General features: G+C 52.5%; 12 non-coding genes and 1 pseudogene across 12 annotated transcripts; 7 read left to right on the forward strand and 6 right to left on the reverse strand.

Moving 5' to 3' along the window:
* Positions 1–555: 555 nt before the first annotated feature.
* Positions 556–746, forward strand: LOC131126935 (U2 spliceosomal RNA). The gene has a single exon (XR_009129449.1). It is a non-coding gene; the product is annotated as a U2 spliceosomal RNA (small nuclear RNA).
* Positions 747–1,840: 1,094 nt separating this feature from the next.
* On the reverse strand, positions 1,841–2,004 carry LOC131126852 (U1 spliceosomal RNA). The gene has a single exon (XR_009129370.1). It is a non-coding gene; the product is annotated as a U1 spliceosomal RNA (small nuclear RNA).
* Positions 2,005–2,922: 918 nt separating this feature from the next.
* LOC131126904 (U2 spliceosomal RNA) lies at positions 2,923–3,113 on the forward strand. Its single transcript, XR_009129419.1, has one exon. It is a non-coding gene; the product is annotated as a U2 spliceosomal RNA (small nuclear RNA).
* A 1,098-nt stretch (positions 3,114–4,211) lies between these two features.
* LOC131126853 (U1 spliceosomal RNA) lies at positions 4,212–4,375 on the reverse strand. Its single transcript, XR_009129371.1, has one exon. It is a non-coding gene; the product is annotated as a U1 spliceosomal RNA (small nuclear RNA).
* Positions 4,376–8,111: 3,736 nt separating this feature from the next.
* On the forward strand, positions 8,112–8,291 carry LOC131126965 (U2 spliceosomal RNA; annotated as a pseudogene).
* A 1,098-nt stretch (positions 8,292–9,389) lies between these two features.
* LOC131126854 (U1 spliceosomal RNA) lies at positions 9,390–9,553 on the reverse strand. Its single transcript, XR_009129372.1, has one exon. It is a non-coding gene; the product is annotated as a U1 spliceosomal RNA (small nuclear RNA).
* A 922-nt stretch (positions 9,554–10,475) lies between these two features.
* Positions 10,476–10,666, forward strand: LOC131126905 (U2 spliceosomal RNA). Its single transcript, XR_009129420.1, has one exon. It is a non-coding gene; the product is annotated as a U2 spliceosomal RNA (small nuclear RNA).
* A 1,098-nt stretch (positions 10,667–11,764) lies between these two features.
* On the reverse strand, positions 11,765–11,928 carry LOC131126855 (U1 spliceosomal RNA). The gene has a single exon (XR_009129373.1). It is a non-coding gene; the product is annotated as a U1 spliceosomal RNA (small nuclear RNA).
* A 922-nt stretch (positions 11,929–12,850) lies between these two features.
* LOC131126906 (U2 spliceosomal RNA) lies at positions 12,851–13,041 on the forward strand. The gene has a single exon (XR_009129421.1). It is a non-coding gene; the product is annotated as a U2 spliceosomal RNA (small nuclear RNA).
* Positions 13,042–14,135: 1,094 nt separating this feature from the next.
* Positions 14,136–14,299, reverse strand: LOC131126856 (U1 spliceosomal RNA). The gene has a single exon (XR_009129374.1). It is a non-coding gene; the product is annotated as a U1 spliceosomal RNA (small nuclear RNA).
* Positions 14,300–15,221: 922 nt separating this feature from the next.
* On the forward strand, positions 15,222–15,412 carry LOC131126936 (U2 spliceosomal RNA). Its single transcript, XR_009129450.1, has one exon. It is a non-coding gene; the product is annotated as a U2 spliceosomal RNA (small nuclear RNA).
* A 1,098-nt stretch (positions 15,413–16,510) lies between these two features.
* LOC131126858 (U1 spliceosomal RNA) lies at positions 16,511–16,674 on the reverse strand. Its single transcript, XR_009129376.1, has one exon. It is a non-coding gene; the product is annotated as a U1 spliceosomal RNA (small nuclear RNA).
* A 922-nt stretch (positions 16,675–17,596) lies between these two features.
* Positions 17,597–17,787, forward strand: LOC131126907 (U2 spliceosomal RNA). Its single transcript, XR_009129422.1, has one exon. It is a non-coding gene; the product is annotated as a U2 spliceosomal RNA (small nuclear RNA).
* The last annotated feature ends 39 nt before the right edge of the window (positions 17,788–17,826 follow it).

Genomic DNA, 17,826 nt, shown 5'->3' on the forward strand with positions numbered 1-17,826 from the left:
AAAAAAAACACTCAAATGCAGGAATACAGAAGAGACAGACAACAATATTCAAAGTTACTCGCAGCGAGGACAGTGAAACCACATACCCAGTGGCATGCCGCTCCACTGTGAATATGCAGTTCACGCCCCTCTCGTTTTATTCTCTTTCAGGGGTCCCCTACGGCATGGTCGTGCAAAACTGGGGGGAGGCAGTTGTGCAAGCTGTGTCTGTTTGTCTATGTGTGTGTGTGTGTGTGTGAGAGTAATTACTTTCATTGTTTTACGAGTTCTTTTCTTGACACATTCTTGCAGGATTAACGTGAACATCTGCAGGGTCGCTGTTGGCGCTTCCAGGCACCTCCAGGACCCGGGGCTCGCTGGGGGTCTCCGATCAGGGTCACGGGCACATTTCTTCTTCAGCACATTCAAACACTTTCTATTGTCTAAGCGAATGGATATAAGGGTGATAACTGACGCTATGTTTGTTCCGTCTACATTTTATTCGAACATGCGTGCAACCGGTCCTTTAGCTTGTCATGCCGGAAGTGCCCTCCTCCCCTACGAGCGCCCATCGGCATCGCTTCTCGGCCTTTTGGCTAAGATCAAGTGTAGTATCTGTTCTTATCAGTTTAATATCTGATACGTCCCCCAACAGGGGACTAAATATTAAATTGCGTTTTGGAACAGGGAGCTGCGATTGGGGCTTGCGCCATCCGCTCCACGCATCGACCTGGTATTGCAGCGCTTCCAGGAACGGTGCACTTCTCCTTCTTGTGTAAACAGCAACAGCAGACTCTGGCAGGGTGCATCTTGTGGATGATGCTGAAAGAAATGCACTGAACGTGCTCACGTTTGGTGCCCCCTGAGCAGTAATTCTGCAGAGGAAATGGCTCGTGGTAGCGGGGCACTGTGTCTGCGCACTCCGTGGACCCCGTTTCCCTCGCAGCAGCCGGTCTCCAGAGGGTGTCAGCCACTTTTTGTCAGCCTTGCCTCCTGCAGTCTCCCACCGGCTCCTGATGCTCAGGTTTCGTGCGCGCTTCCCGGGGCCCTGTGAGTGTCGCATTGATCAACCGCTGGATGGAATCTGACACGATGATCTTGTCTGGTGGAGGCCTTCCAAGTTTCCTCCACAAACCAGTGGCATAAGGGGCTTTTCCGTCTTCCGTTTGGCTTCTCAGGGTCGGGTTTGGTGGCCCTTTGTGTGTTGGCTATGACAAAAAAAGGAAAAAAAACAAAAACAAAAACCACGTGGGATAGCCACAGGCGGTCAGAGCCTGTAAATTGTGCGTCTGCCACCCTCGGTGAGTGAGTGACCCGGTATTTTCTGCTCTCTTGTTTGCGCTTCTGACAGCTTCTGGCTCGGGTTCCAGTGGGCGAAGGGACTCAAAGTGCAGGAGCTGGCCTGTGCGGGTAGGTTTACCATGAACCACAATGTTGTGGCTTCCATCTTGGGTGTCGCTGCTTGCCTTCCTTGGACATAAAGATCCGAAGCAGTTGCCTGTGCGGCTGGGAAGGCCGCTGAGAGCGACATCAGCAATTTGAGCCGCTTCCGCTTGAGTTGGACGGTTGTTTCTGACGGCCACCTGGTCCACTGTGGCCAGTGGTTCCGGTGTGCTGGTAAAGTGGAGGCGCTTGGCCGACGCCCCTTTCTCTGCCTGGTTGCCGTTTTTCATTGAGGTTTCCTGACTGAGAGCAGATCGGCCTCTCGGCTGGTTGGTTGGTTGTCTCCCGCGGACGGGCAGACCTTTCCAGCAAGCGTTGGTAGTGCTGGCCTGGTCGTTTCTTGCTCGAGTCCGGCTGCACTCGCAAGCCAAGGAGCTCGGCACGGCGCTGCACCTGCCTCTTGTTTTAAACACGGGATCAGGGGAGAGCGCGGACGCAGTCCCCCACTATCACAAATTATGCAGTCGAGATTCCCACATTTGGGGAATTCGCAGAGGTCAGCTCAGCCCATGTGCAATGGCTGAGCCTCGCCCTGGGTGAACCACCTTCTTGATCATGGTATCTCCCCTGCCAGGTAAGTATGAATTGGAGCGGTCTCGCCCGGAGGAGTCTCTCGCACATGCCACATGCTAAGTGGTGGTCTCATCAGGTCGCCCGCAACAAGCCCAGCCACTGGACCTGTGTCCAAATTCAGAGAACGTACTCTGGTTGTCTCAAGGAGTCGGTCTGTGTGGCTCTCGTGTGACTTCATTCTGAGCAAAGGCAGCGGCAGCAAGTGGCTTAGTGCAGTTGCTGCAGACGTTCAATGGGGAGACTGGAGTACTGACTCCACGTGCCTAGTCACACCATGTAACATGAGAGGCCACTATGTTTAACCCTGACACGTGTAGACATGCGAGGTCGTCATGAGTCAGTGGGTTGTCAGGTTCAAACTCCTGTGACACTTGTAAAAAAAAACACTCAGATGCAGGAATACAGAAGAGACAGACAACAATATTCAAAGTTACTCGCAGCGAGGACAGTGAAACCACATACCCAGTGGCATGCCGCTCCACTGTGAATATGCAGTTCACGCCCCTCTCGTTTTATTCTCTTTCAGGGGTCCCCTACGGCATGGTCGTGCAAAACTGGGGGGAGGCAGTTGTGCAAGCTGTGTCTGTTTGTCTATGTGTGTGTGTGTGTGAGAGTAATTACTTTCATTGTTTTACGAGTTCTTTTCTTGACACATTCTTGCAGGATTAACGTGAACATCTGCAGGGTCGCTGTTGGCGCTTCCAGGCACCTCCAGGACCTGGGGCTCGCTGGGGGTCTCCGATCAGGGTCACGGGCACATTTCTTCTTCAGCACATTCAAACACTTTCTATTGTCTAAGCGAATGGATATAAGGGTGATAACTGACGCTATGTTTGTTCCGTCTACATTTTATTCGAACATGCGTGCAACCGGTCCTTTAGCTTGTCATGCCGGAAGTGCCCTCCTCCCCTACGAGCGCCCATCGGCATCGCTTCTCGGCCTTTTGGCTAAGATCAAGTGTAGTATCTGTTCTTATCAGTTTAATATCTGATACGTCCCCCAACAGGGGACTAAATATTAAATTGCTTTTTGGAACAGGGAGCTGCGATTGGGGCTTGCGCCATCCGCTCCACGCATCGACCTGGTATTGCAGCGCTTCCAGGAACGGTGCACTTCTCCTTCTTGTGTAAACAGCAACAGCAGACTCTGGCAGGGTGCATCTTGTGGATGATGCTGAAAGAAATGCACTGAACGTGCTCACGTTTGGTGCCCCCTGAGCAGTAATTCTGCAGAGGAAATGGCTCGTGGTAGCGGGGCACTGTGTCTGCGCACTCCGTGGACCCCGTTTCCCTCGCAGCAGCCGGTCTCCAGAGGGTGTCAGCCACTTTTTGTCAGCCTTGCCTCCTGCAGTCTCCCACCGGCTCCTGATGCTCAGGTTTCGTGCGCGCTTCCCGGGGCCCTGTGAGTGTCGCATTGATCAACCGCTGGATGGAATCTGACACGATGATCTTGTCTGGTGGAGGCCTTCCAAGTTTCCTCCACAAACCAGTGGCATAAGGGGCTTTTCCGTCTTCCGTTTGGCTTCTCAGGGTCGGGTTTGGTGGCCCTTTGTGTGTTGGCTATGACAAAAAAAGGAAAAAAAACAAAAACAAAAACCACGTGGGATAGCCACAGGCGGTCAGAGCCTGTAAATTGTGCGTCTGCCACCCTCGGTGAGTGAGTGACCCGGTATTTTCTGCTCTCTTGTTTGCGCTTCTGACAGCTTCTGGCTCGGGTTCCAGTGGGCGAAGGGACTCAAAGTGCAGGAGCTGGCCTGTGCGGGTAGGTTTACCATGAACCACAATGTTGTGGCTTCCATCTTGGGTGTCGCTGCTTGCCTTCCTTGGACATAAAGATCCGAAGCAGTTGCCTGTGCGGCTGGGAAGGCCGCTGAGAGCGACATCAGCAATTTGAGCCGCTTCCGCTTGAGTTGGACGGTTGTTTCTGACGGCCACCTGGTCCACTGTGGCCAGTGGTTCCGGTGTGCTGGTAAAGTGGAGGCGCTTGGCCGACGCCCCTTTCTCTGCCTGGTTGCCGTTTTTCATTGAGGTTTCCTGACTGAGAGCAGATCGGCCTCTCGGCTGGTTGGTTGGTTGGTTGTCTCCCGCGGACGGGCAGACCTTTCCAGCAAGCGTTGGTAGTGCTGGCCTGGTCGTTTCTTGCTCGAGTCCGGCTGCACTCGCAAGCCAAGGAGCTCGGCACGGCGCTGCACCTGCCTCTTGTTTTAAACACGGGATCAGGGGAGAGCGCGGACGCAGTCCCCCACTATCACAAATTATGCAGTCGAGATTCCCACATTTGGGGAATTCGCAGAGGTCAGCTCAGCCCATGTGCAATGGCTGAGCCTCGCCCTGGGTGAACCACCTTCTTGATCATGGTATCTCCCCTGCCAGGTAAGTATGAATTGGAGCGGTCTCGCCCGGAGGAGTCTCTCGCACATGCCACATGCTAAGTGGTGGTCTCATCAGGTCGCCCGCAACAAGCCCAGCCACTGGACCTGTGTCCAAATTCAGAGAACGTACTCTGGTTGTCTCAAGGAGTCGGTCTGTGTGGCTCTCGTGTGACTTCATTCTGAGCAAAGGCAGCGGCAGCAAGTGGCTTAGTGCAGTTGCTGCAGACGTTCAATGGGGAGACTGGAGTACTGACTCCACGTGCCTAGTCACACCATGTAACATGAGAGGCCAATATGTTTAACCCTGACACGTGTAGACATGCGAGGTCGTCATGAGTCAGTGGGTTGTCAGGTTCAAACTCCTGTGACACTTGTAAAAAAAAACACTCAGATGCAGGAATACAGAAGAGACAGACAACAATATTCAAAGTTACTCGCAGCGAGGACAGTGAAACCACATACCCAGTGGCATGCCGCTCCACTGTGAATATGCAGTTCACGCCCCTCTCGTTTTATTCTCTTTCAGGGGTCCCCTACGGCATGGTCGTGCAAAACTGGGGGGAGGCAGTTGTGCAAGCTGTGTCTGTTTGTCTATGTGTGTGTGTGTGTGTGTGAGAGTAATTACTTTCATTGTTTTACGAGTTCTTTTCTTGACACATTCTTGCAGGATTAACGTGAACATCTGCAGGGTCGCTGTTGGCGCTTCCAGGCACCTCCAGGACCCGGGGCTCGCTGGGGGTCTCCGATCAGGGTCACGGGCACATTTCTTCTTCAGCACATTCAAACACTTTCTATTGTCTAAGCGAATGGATATAAGGGTGATAACTGACGCTATGTTTGTTCCGTCTACATTTTATTCGAACATGCGTGCAACCGGTCCTTTAGCTTGTCATGCCGGAAGTGCCCTCCTCCCCTACGAGCGCCCATCGGCATCGCTTCTCGGCCTTTTGGCTAAGACTGCGGTCACCTCCTTTGGGTGGAGAATTGTATGCTTCAGGTGCATAGAATTCTGCCAACATTCGGGAGGAAATTTCCTACGCCTTTCAGTGTATTTTAAAATTTCTTATCCCCGCAGCAGTGCAAGGTAAGTTTTATTTTTTGTATTTATTGCTTTTTTAAGTATTTATTTGTTTTAAAACTCTCATTGAGCAGGAAAATTTCAGTTGGTGGTGCCTCCACCATGTCGGCCAGCTATGCCGGTATGCGGAGGCACCACAGTGTGCGTTTCACATATAAGGAAATGGAGGGTGAGTCACTGGGACTGTCCAGATTGGATTTTTCCAGAAAAATCATCCAAAAAATCCTTCAATTTAAACCTGATGACCTCAACTGCATTTTGGCACTGCCTTACAACAAAGGCTATGATGTAAGTTTCCAGTCTGCTGCAACTCTGAGAGAATTTTGGACGCGTTATGAAGATGTGAAATCCCAGTTGCCTGTGTTCAACGTTGAAAAACTGACTGACAATGCGGCTAAAACCGTTATTGTTAGAATGTTTAATGAGACAGTGACCGCAGATGACATTTGCTTTTGGCTGGGAAGATATTGCACGGTTAAAGGCCAGGCTATGAAGGTGAGGGATGAAGATGGCATCTGGAACTGCGCCTGGAGGGTCCCCATCCAGCAATGGCAGGACCCTCAGGGCTTCCAGGGTCTGAAACATCTCCCATCAATGATAGTTCTGGGAGAAAACCGAGGCTACATACACTACCAGGGTCAGCCCAAGCTCTGCCGCAAGTGTGGAGAGCACGGGCACCTGGCAGAGGCATGTCAGCAGACTGTGTGTCGGAAATGTAGAGAAATTGGACATACTTTTGAACAATGTACCAATGGCAGAAAGTGCAACCTCTGTGGAGACTCAAACCATCTCTTCAGAGACTGCCCGAAATCCTTTGCCAACAAGCTAAAGGCTGGAAAAGAACAGAAAAATGGAGAGGAAAATGCTGGGGCCAATATGGCTGTTGAGACCCAAAATAATTCAAATCTCCCGCCAAAACCTGTGATTGGAGGAGAAACAGGTGAGGCGGGACAGAGGGAGGGGCTTACAGAGGCCCCAGAATCCATGACTCAGAGTGGTCTGCTGGCAAGCGAAGGGTGCACTCACCTGGAAGTCAGCCTACCATCACCTGAACCTGAAGAAGAACCCATCCCACCAAGCGGCCAACAAGCAAAAAGACTAGCTTCAGAGCTGTCGGATTCCTCCGTTTTATCAGAGAAGCGGGGAAGGCCTGAGGCTCTCTCTGACAGTTCTTCACTGGAGGAGCCTCGAGTCTTCCCCTCGGGCTCCCCGAATGAATTGTCCTTTTTAAATATTGTTTTGCAGTCAACACCTCGTGAGAAGCGAACTTTTAATGGCAGACTCCAGGAACGACCGACACCCAGACGTCGGCCGGGAAGGGAGGCTCTTCCCCTCCAACCCTCACCCACTGGAGTGAAGGAGGAGCCTCACTCACAAGAAATATCTTAACCACAGTGTAAATTTTAAAGCAGTTATTTAAATCTTACGCCATTTTATATTTTTTCAATTCAAGAATCATATCTGAAACTGTTTTAGGCGCAAGATACACATCATTGCACATGGAAAATGCTGTGGGCCCATCCAGTACTACCAAGACCAAAGCCTTGGTACGTTACTGGATGGGCTCCTACTTAAGAAAACTAAAACTGATTCCAACAGATCTAACGATACCTGTGGCTTTTAACTTACACCGGCATATATATTTATAAGGACTTTTTTAAAACATTTTAATTTGGAAAAACAAACAGTTGACATTTTAAAAAATCATCGCTCTGTCATTTCTGTTGTGCAGGAGCGGGACCCAGTGAGTCCAGTGCGCGGGCTTGCATTCGGCGAGCCCACATCGGTTTGGCGCAACGTGAACCATCCTGCTCTCCCAGACAGACTTCGGGACCTGTCATGGATGGTGGCCCACGAGATCCTCCCAGTCAGGTCTGTTATGCACTCCCGAGGAATGTCAGCGAACCCAACTTGCCCCCGACCGGGTTGTGGCGCACCAGAGTCGGTGAGGCACCTCCTCTGGGAGTGCAGTGCTGCCGTAGACCTGTGGGCGACAGCCGGCGACCTAAATTTCCCGGACTTGCCAGCAAGGGAGGTCCTAAATGAACAGCTTGTGCTGTACGGGGTGAGCCACCAGAAGTCAACCGACAGAGACTTCGGACAGCAGTGGCTCGCCCTCGCCGCCATCAAAGACGCCATCTGGACCTCCCGCAACTTGCTGGTAAGGAGGCACAGACAGATCCCCCCCGTGGCTGTGATCCGAATGGCTGCAGCAACCCTCACAGCTGCAAGCGGCGGGCCAAGGACACAGCCACAAAGAAGAATCGTCTGTGCCCACCCGGAGGTGGCACCCGGAGCTTCACTGAAAAGGTCTCGGCAGCGGCAGCCTGACTCTCCGAGAGAAGAAGGAGGAGAAAGAGAAGAAGGATAAGGATCTGAGGGTACCCTGACAGTGTCCTGGAGATTAGCTGTCTGGGAGAGTGGGATGTAGAGACTATTGATAAGGACTCACTGCGCTCCTGTAGAGCAGAAGACATTGAAGCTCCTTTTTATGATATTTTAAAATGTTTTGTACAAATTTTACACATTTTACTGCCCACAGCACTAGTTTTTAACAAAAACAAAAAGTTGTTTACTTTTATATTAAATGTGGTGTGTATTTTACTTTTTTTAAAGGGCAGTTTTCAAAAATAATGAAATGTGGTGAAATCTTGTATTAGTGACAATAAACAGTTTCAAAAAAAAAAAAAAAAATCTGTTCTTATCAGTTTAATATCTGATACGTCCCCCAACAGGGGACTAAATATTAAATTGCGTTTTGGAACAGGGAGCTGCGATTGGGGCTTGCGCCATCCGCTCCACGCATCGACCTGGTATTGCAGCGCTTCCAGGAACGGTGCACTTCTCCTTCTTGTGTAAACAGCAACAGCAGACTCTGGCAGGGTGCATCTTGTGGATGATGCTGAAAGAAATGCACTGAACGTGCTCACGTTTGGTGCCCCCTGAGCAGTAATTCTGCAGAGGAAATGGCTCGTGGTAGCGGGGCACTGTGTCTGCGCACTCCGTGGACCCCGTTTCCCTCGCAGCAGCCGGTCTCCAGAGGGTGTCAGCCACTTTTTGTCAGCCTTGCCTCCTGCAGTCTCCCACCGGCTCCTGATGCTCAGGTTTCGTGCGCGCTTCCCGGGGCCCTGTGAGTGTCGCATTGATCAACCGCTGGATGGAATCTGACACGATGATCTTGTCTGGTGGAGGCCTTCCAAGTTTCCTCCACAAACCAGTGGCATAAGGGGCTTTTCCGTCTTCCGTTTGGCTTCTCAGGGTCGGGTTTGGTGGCCCTTTGTGTGTTGGCTATGACAAAAAAAGGAAAAAAAACAAAAACAAAAACCACGTGGGATAGCCACAGGCGGTCAGAGCCTGTAAATTGTGCGTCTGCCACCCTCGGTGAGTGAGTGACCCGGTATTTTCTGCTCTCTTGTTTGCGCTTCTGACAGCTTCTGGCTCGGGTTCCAGTGGGCGAAGGGACTCAAAGTGCAGGAGCTGGCCTGTGCGGGTAGGTTTACCATGAACCACAATGTTGTGGCTTCCATCTTGGGTGTCGCTGCTTGCCTTCCTTGGACATAAAGATCCGAAGCAGTTGCCTGTGCGGCTGGGAAGGCCGCTGAGAGCGACATCAGCAATTTGAGCCGCTTCCGCTTGAGTTGGACGGTTGTTTCTGACGGCCACCTGGTCCACTGTGGCCAGTGGTTCCGGTGTGCTGGTAAAGTGGAGGCGCTTGGCCGACGCCCCTTTCTCTGCCTGGTTGCCGTTTTTCATTGAGGTTTCCTGACTGAGAGCAGATCGGCCTCTCGGCTGGTTGGTTGGTTGGTTGTCTCCCGCGGACGGGCAGACCTTTCCAGCAAGCGTTGGTAGTGCTGGCCTGGTCGTTTCTTGCTCGAGTCCGGCTGCACTCGCAAGCCAAGGAGCTCGGCACGGCGCTGCACCTGCCTCTTGTTTTAAACACGGGATCAGGGGAGAGCGCGGACGCAGTCCCCCACTATCACAAATTATGCAGTCGAGATTCCCACATTTGGGGAATTCGCAGAGGTCAGCTCAGCCCATGTGCAATGGCTGAGCCTCGCCCTGGGTGAACCACCTTCTTGATCATGGTATCTCCCCTGCCAGGTAAGTATGAATTGGAGCGGTCTCGCCCGGAGGAGTCTCTCGCACATGCCACATGCTAAGTGGTGGTCTCATCAGGTCGCCCGCAACAAGCCCAGCCACTGGACCTGTGTCCAAATTCAGAGAACGTACTCTGGTTGTCTCAAGGAGTCGGTCTGTGTGGCTCTCGTGTGACTTCATTCTGAGCAAAGGCAGCGGCAGCAAGTGGCTTAGTGCAGTTGCTGCAGACGTTCAATGGGGAGACTGGAGTACTGACTCCACGTGCCTAGTCACACCATGTAACATGAGAGGCCAATATGTTTAACCCTGACACGTGTAGACATGCGAGGTCGTCATGAGTCAGTGGGTTGTCAGGTTCAAACTCCCGTGACACTTGTAAAAAAAAACACTCAGATGCAGGAATACAGAAGAGACAGACAACAATATTCAAAGTTACTCGCAGCGAGGACAGTGAAACCACATACCCAGTGGCATGCCGCTCCACTGTGAATATGCAGTTCACGCCCCTCTCGTTTTATTCTCTTTCAGGGGTCCCCTACGGCATGGTCGTGCAAAACTGGGGGGAGGCAGTTGTGCAAGCTGTGTCTGTTTGTCTATGTGTGTGTGTGTGTGTGTGAGAGTAATTACTTTCATTGTTTTACGAGTTCTTTTCTTGACACATTCTTGCAGGATTAACGTGAACATCTGCAGGGTCGCTGTTGGCGCTTCCAGGCACCTCCAGGACCCGGGGCTCGCTGGGGGTCTCCGATCAGGGTCACGGGCACATTTCTTCTTCAGCACATTCAAACACTTTCTATTGTCTAAGCGAATGGATATAAGGGTGATAACTGACGCTATGTTTGTTCCGTCTACATTTTATTCGAACATGCGTGCAACCGGTCCTTTAGCTTGTCATGCCGGAAGTGCCCTCCTCCCCTACGAGCGCCCATCGGCATCGCTTCTCGGCCTTTTGGCTAAGATCAAGTGTAGTATCTGTTCTTATCAGTTTAATATCTGATACGTCCCCCAACAGGGGACTAAATATTAAATTGCTTTTTGGAACAGGGAGCTGCGATTGGGGCTTGCGCCATCCGCTCCACGCATCGACCTGGTATTGCAGCGCTTCCAGGAACGGTGCACTTCTCCTTCTTGTGTAAACAGCAACAGCAGACTCTGGCAGGGTGCATCTTGTGGATGATGCTGAAAGAAATGCACTGAACGTGCTCACGTTTGGTGCCCCCTGAGCAGTAATTCTGCAGAGGAAATGGCTCGTGGTAGCGGGGCACTGTGTCTGCGCACTCCGTGGACCCCGTTTCCCTCGCAGCAGCCGGTCTCCAGAGGGTGTCAGCCACTTTTTGTCAGCCTTGCCTCCTGCAGTCTCCCACCGGCTCCTGATGCTCAGGTTTCGTGCGCGCTTCCCGGGGCCCTGTGAGTGTCGCATTGATCAACCGCTGGATGGAATCTGACACGATGATCTTGTCTGGTGGAGGCCTTCCAAGTTTCCTCCACAAACCAGTGGCATAAGGGGCTTTTCCGTCTTCCGTTTGGCTTCTCAGGGTCGGGTTTGGTGGCCCTTTGTGTGTTGGCTATGACAAAAAAAGGAAAAAAAACAAAAACAAAAACCACGTGGGATAGCCACAGGCGGTCAGAGCCTGTAAATTGTGCGTCTGCCACCCTCGGTGAGTGAGTGACCCGGTATTTTCTGCTCTCTTGTTTGCGCTTCTGACAGCTTCTGGCTCGGGTTCCAGTGGGCGAAGGGACTCAAAGTGCAGGAGCTGGCCTGTGCGGGTAGGTTTACCATGAACCACAATGTTGTGGCTTCCATCTTGGGTGTCGCTGCTTGCCTTCCTTGGACATAAAGATCCGAAGCAGTTGCCTGTGCGGCTGGGAAGGCCGCTGAGAGCGACATCAGCAATTTGAGCCGCTTCCGCTTGAGTTGGACGGTTGTTTCTGACGGCCACCTGGTCCACTGTGGCCAGTGGTTCCGGTGTGCTGGTAAAGTGGAGGCGCTTGGCCGACGCCCCTTTCTCTGCCTGGTTGCCGTTTTTCATTGAGGTTTCCTGACTGAGAGCAGATCGGCCTCTCGGCTGGTTGGTTGGTTGGTTGTCTCCCGCGGACGGGCAGACCTTTCCAGCAAGCGTTGGTAGTGCTGGCCTGGTCGTTTCTTGCTCGAGTCCGGCTGCACTCGCAAGCCAAGGAGCTCGGCACGGCGCTGCACCTGCCTCTTGTTTTAAACACGGGATCAGGGGAGAGCGCGGACGCAGTCCCCCACTATCACAAATTATGCAGTCGAGATTCCCACATTTGGGGAATTCGCAGAGGTCAGCTCAGCCCATGTGCAATGGCTGAGCCTCGCCCTGGGTGAACCACCTTCTTGATCATGGTATCTCCCCTGCCAGGTAAGTATGAATTGGAGCGGTCTCGCCCGGAGGAGTCTCTCGCACATGCCACATGCTAAGTGGTGGTCTCATCAGGTCGCCCGCAACAAGCCCAGCCACTGGACCTGTGTCCAAATTCAGAGAACGTACTCTGGTTGTCTCAAGGAGTCGGTCTGTGTGGCTCTCGTGTGACTTCATTCTGAGCAAAGGCAGCGGCAGCAAGTGGCTTAGTGCAGTTGCTGCAGACGTTCAATGGGGAGACTGGAGTACTGACTCCACGTGCCTAGTCACACCATGTAACATGAGAGGCCAATATGTTTAACCCTGACACGTGTAGACATGCGAGGTCGTCATGAGTCAGTGGGTTGTCAGGTTCAAACTCCCGTGACACTTGTAAAAAAAAACACTCAGATGCAGGAATACAGAAGAGACAGACAACAATATTCAAAGTTACTCGCAGCGAGGACAGTGAAACCACATACCCAGTGGCATGCCGCTCCACTGTGAATATGCAGTTCACGCCCCTCTCGTTTTATTCTCTTTCAGGGGTCCCCTACGGCATGGTCGTGCAAAACTGGGGGGAGGCAGTTGTGCAAGCTGTGTCTGTTTGTCTATGTGTGTGTGTGTGTGTGTGAGAGTAATTACTTTCATTGTTTTACGAGTTCTTTTCTTGACACATTCTTGCAGGATTAACGTGAACATCTGCAGGGTCGCTGTTGGCGCTTCCAGGCACCTCCAGGACCCGGGGCTCGCTGGGGGTCTCCGATCAGGGTCACGGGCACATTTCTTCTTCAGCACATTCAAACACTTTCTATTGTCTAAGCGAATGGATATAAGGGTGATAACTGACGCTATGTTTGTTCCGTCTACATTTTATTCGAACATGCGTGCAACCGGTCCTTTAGCTTGTCATGCCGGAAGTGCCCTCCTCCCCTACGAGCGCCCATCGGCATCGCTTCTCGGCCTTTTGGCTAAGATCAAGTGTAGTATCTGTTCTTATCAGTTTAATATCTGATACGTCCCCCAACAGGGGACTAAATATTAAATTGCTTTTTGGAACAGGGAGCTGCGATTGGGGCTTGCGCCATCCGCTCCACGCATCGACCTGGTATTGCAGCGCTTCCAGGAACGGTGCACTTCTCCTTCTTGTGTAAACAGCAACAGCAGACTCTGGCAGGGTGCATCTTGTGGATGATGCTGAAAGAAATGCACTGAACGTGCTCACGTTTGGTGCCCCCTGAGCAGTAATTCTGCAGAGGAAATGGCTCGTGGTAGCGGGGCACTGTGTCTGCGCACTCCGTGGACCCCGTTTCCCTCGCAGCAGCCGGTCTCCAGAGGGTGTCAGCCACTTTTTGTCAGCCTTGCCTCCTGCAGTCTCCCACCGGCTCCTGATGCTCAGGTTTCGTGCGCGCTTCCCGGGGCCCTGTGAGTGTCGCATTGATCAACCGCTGGATGGAATCTGACACGATGATCTTGTCTGGTGGAGGCCTTCCAAGTTTCCTCCACAAACCAGTGGCATAAGGGGCTTTTCCGTCTTCCGTTTGGCTTCTCAGGGTCGGGTTTGGTGGCCCTTTGTGTGTTGGCTATGACAAAAAAAGGAAAAAAAACAAAAACAAAAACCACGTGGGATAGCCACAGGCGGTCAGAGCCTGTAAATTGTGCGTCTGCCACCCTCGGTGAGTGAGTGACCCGGTATTTTCTGCTCTCTTGTTTGCGCTTCTGACAGCTTCTGGCTCGGGTTCCAGTGGGCGAAGGGACTCAAAGTGCAGGAGCTGGCCTGTGCGGGTAGGTTTACCATGAACCACAATGTTGTGGCTTCCATCTTGGGTGTCGCTGCTTGCCTTCCTTGGACATAAAGATCCGAAGCAGTTGCCTGTGCGGCTGGGAAGGCCGCTGAGAGCGACATCAGCAATTTGAGCCGCTTCCGCTTGAGTTGGACGGTTGTTTCTGACGGCCACCTGGTCCACTGTGGCCAGTGGTTCCGGTGTGCTGGTAAAGTGGAGGCGCTTGGCCGACGCCCCTTTCTCTGCCTGGTTGCCGTTTTTCATTGAGGTTTCCTGACTGAGAGCAGATCGGCCTCTCGGCTGGTTGGTTGGTTGTCTCCCGCGGACGGGCAGACCTTTCCAGCAAGCGTTGGTAGTGCTGGCCTGGTCGTTTCTTGCTCGAGTCCGGCTGCACTCGCAAGCCAAGGAGCTCGGCACGGCGCTGCACCTGCCTCTTGTTTTAAACACGGGATCAGGGGAGAGCGCGGACGCAGTCCCCCACTATCACAAATTATGCAGTCGAGATTCCCACATTTGGGGAATTCGCAGAGGTCAGCTCAGCCCATGTGCAATGGCTGAGCCTCGCCCTGGGTGAACCACCTTCTTGATCATGGTATCTCCCCTGCCAGGTAAGTATGAATTGGAGCGGTCTCGCCCGGAGGAGTCTCTCGCACATGCCACATGCTAAGTGGTGGTCTCATCAGGTCGCCCGCAACAAGCCCAGCCACTGGACCTGTGTCCAAATTCAGAGAACGTACTCTGGTTGTCTCAAGGAGTCGGTCTGTGTGGCTCTCGTGTGACTTCATTCTGAGCAAAGGCAGCGGCAGCAAGTGGCTTAGTGCAGTTGCTGCAGACGTTCAATGGGGAGACTGGAGTACTGACTCCACGTGCCTAGTCACACCATGTAACATGAGAGGCCAATATGTTTAACCCTGACACGTGTAGACATGCGAGGTCGTCATGAGTCAGTGGGTTGTCAGGTTCAAACTCCCGTGACACTTGTAAAAAAAAACACTCAAATGCAGGAATACAGAAGAGACAGACAACAATATTCAAAGTTACTCGCAGCGAGGACAGTGAAACCACATACCCAGTGGCATGCCGCTCCACTGTGAATATGCAGTTCACGCCCCTCTCGTTTTATTCTCTTTCAGGGGTCCCCTACGGCATGGTCGTGCAAAACTGGGGGGAGGCAGTTGTGCAAGCTGTGTCTGTTTGTCTATGTGTGTGTGTGTGTGTGTGAGAGTAATTACTTTCATTGTTTTACGAGTTCTTTTCTTGACACATTCTTGCAGGATTAACGTGAACATCTGCAGGGTCGCTGTTGGCGCTTCCAGGCACCTCCAGGACCCGGGGCTCGCTGGGGGTCTCCGATCAGGGTCACGGGCACATTTCTTCTTCAGCACATTCAAACACTTTCTATTGTCTAAGCGAATGGATATAAGGGTGATAACTGACGCTATGTTTGTTCCGTCTACATTTTATTCGAACATGCGTGCAACCGGTCCTTTAGCTTGTCATGCCGGAAGTGCCCTCCTCCCCTACGAGCGCCCATCGGCATCGCTTCTCGGCCTTTTGGCTAAGATCAAGTGTAGTATCTGTTCTTATCAGTTTAATATCTGATACGTCCCCCAACAGGGGACTAAATATTAAATTGCGTTTTGGAACAGGGAGCTGCGATTGGGGCTTGCGCCATCCGCTCCACGCATCGACCTGGTATTGCAGCGCTTCCAGGAACGGTGCACTTCTCCTTCTTGTGTAAACAGCAACAGCAGACTCTGGCAGGGTGCATCTTGTGGATGATGCTGAAAGAAATGCACTGAACGTGCTCACGTTTGGTGCCCCCTGAGCAGTAATTCTGCAGAGGAAATGGCTCGTGGTAGCGGGGCACTGTGTCTGCGCACTCCGTGGACCCCGTTTCCCTCGCAGCAGCCGGTCTCCAGAGGGTGTCAGCCACTTTTTGTCAGCCTTGCCTCCTGCAGTCTCCCACCGGCTCCTGATGCTCAGGTTTCGTGCGCGCTTCCCGGGGCCCTGTGAGTGTCGCATTGATCAACCGCTGGATGGAATCTGACACGATGATCTTGTCTGGTGGAGGCCTTCCAAGTTTCCTCCACAAACCAGTGGCATAAGGGGCTTTTCCGTCTTCCGTTTGGCTTCTCAGGGTCGGGTTTGGTGGCCCTTTGTGTGTTGGCTATGACAAAAAAAGGAAAAAAAACAAAAACAAAAACCACGTGGGATAGCCACAGGCGGTCAGAGCCTGTAAATTGTGCGTCTGCCACCCTCGGTGAGTGAGTGACCCGGTATTTTCTGCTCTCTTGTTTGCGCTTCTGACAGCTTCTGGCTCGGGTTCCAGTGGGCGAAGGGACTCAAAGTGCAGGAGCTGGCCTGTGCGGGTAGGTTTACCATGAACCACAATGTTGTGGCTTCCATCTTGGGTGTCGCTGCTTGCCTTCCTTGGACATAAAGATCCGAAGCAGTTGCCTGTGCGGCTGGGAAGGCCGCTGAGAGCGACATCAGCAATTTGAGCCGCTTCCGCTTGAGTTGGACGGTTGTTTCTGACGGCCACCTGGTCCACTGTGGCCAGTGGTTCCGGTGTGCTGGTAAAGTGGAGGCGCTTGGCCGACGCCCCTTTCTCTGCCTGGTTGCCGTTTTTCATTGAGGTTTCCTGACTGAGAGCAGATCGGCCTCTCGGCTGGTTGGTTGGTTGGTTGTCTCCCGCGGACGGGCAGACCTTTCCAGCAAGCGTTGGTAGTGCTGGCCTGGTCGTTTCTTGCTCGAGTCCGGCTGCACTCGCAAGCCAAGGAGCTCGGCACGGCGCTGCACCTGCCTCTTGTTTTAAACACGGGATCAGGGGAGAGCGCGGACGCAGTCCCCCACTATCACAAATTATGCAGTCGAGATTCCCACATTTGGGGAATTCGCAGAGGTCAGCTCAGCCCATGTGCAATGGCTGAGCCTCGCCCTGGGTGAACCACCTTCTTGATCATGGTATCTCCCCTGCCAGGTAAGTATGAATTGGAGCGGTCTCGCCCGGAGGAGTCTCTCGCACATGCCACATGCTAAGTGGTGGTCTCATCAGGTCGCCCGCAACAAGCCCAGCCACTGGACCTGTGTCCAAATTCAGAGAACGTACTCTGGTTGTCTCAAGGAGTCGGTCTGTGTGGCTCTCGTGTGACTTCATTCTGAGCAAAGGCAGCGGCAGCAAGTGGCTTAGTGCAGTTGCTGCAGACGTTCAATGGGGAGACTGGAGTACTGACTCCACGTGCCTAGTCACACCATGTAACATGAGAGGCCAATATGTTTAACCCTGACACGTGTAGACATGCGAGGTCGTCATGAGTCAGTGGGTTGTCAGGTTCAAACTCCCGTGACACTTGTAAAAAAAAACACTCAGATGCAGGAATACAGAAGAGACAGACAACAATATTCAAAGTTACTCGCAGCGAGGACAGTGAAACCACATACCCAGTGGCATGCCGCTCCACTGTGAATATGCAGTTCACGCCCCTCTCGTTTTATTCTCTTTCAGGGGTCCCCTACGGCATGGTCGTGCAAAACTGGGGGGAGGCAGTTGTGCAAGCTGTGTCTGTTTGTCTATGTGTGTGTGTGTGTGTGTGAGAGTAATTACTTTCATTGTTTTACGAGTTCTTTTCTTGACACATTCTTGCAGGATTAACGTGAACATCTGCAGGGTCGCTGTTGGCGCTTCCAGGCACCTCCAGGACCCGGGGCTCGCTGGGGGTCTCCGATCAGGGTCACGGGCACATTTCTTCTTCAGCACATTCAAACACTTTCTATTGTCTAAGCGAATGGATATAAGGGTGATAACTGACGCTATGTTTGTTCCGTCTACATTTTATTCGAACATGCGTGCAACCGGTCCTTTAGCTTGTCATGCCGGAAGTGCCCTCCTCCCCTACGAGCGCCCATCGGCATCGCTTCTCGGCCTTTTGGCTAAGATCAAGTGTAGTATCTGTTCTTATCAGTTTAATATCTGATACGTCCCCCAACAGGGGACTAAATATTAAATTGCTTTTTGGAACAGGGAGCTGCGATTGGGGCTTGCGCCATCCGCTCCACGCATCGACCTGGTATTGCAGCGCTTCCAGGAACGGTGCACTTCTCCTTCTTGTGTAAACAGCAACAGCAGACTCTGGCAGGGTG

The sequence above is a fragment of the Doryrhamphus excisus genome, chromosome 3, assembly GCF_030265055.1.
Source record: "Doryrhamphus excisus isolate RoL2022-K1 chromosome 3, RoL_Dexc_1.0, whole genome shotgun sequence".
NCBI classification, from domain to species: Eukaryota; Metazoa; Chordata; class Actinopteri; order Syngnathiformes; family Syngnathidae; genus Doryrhamphus; species Doryrhamphus excisus.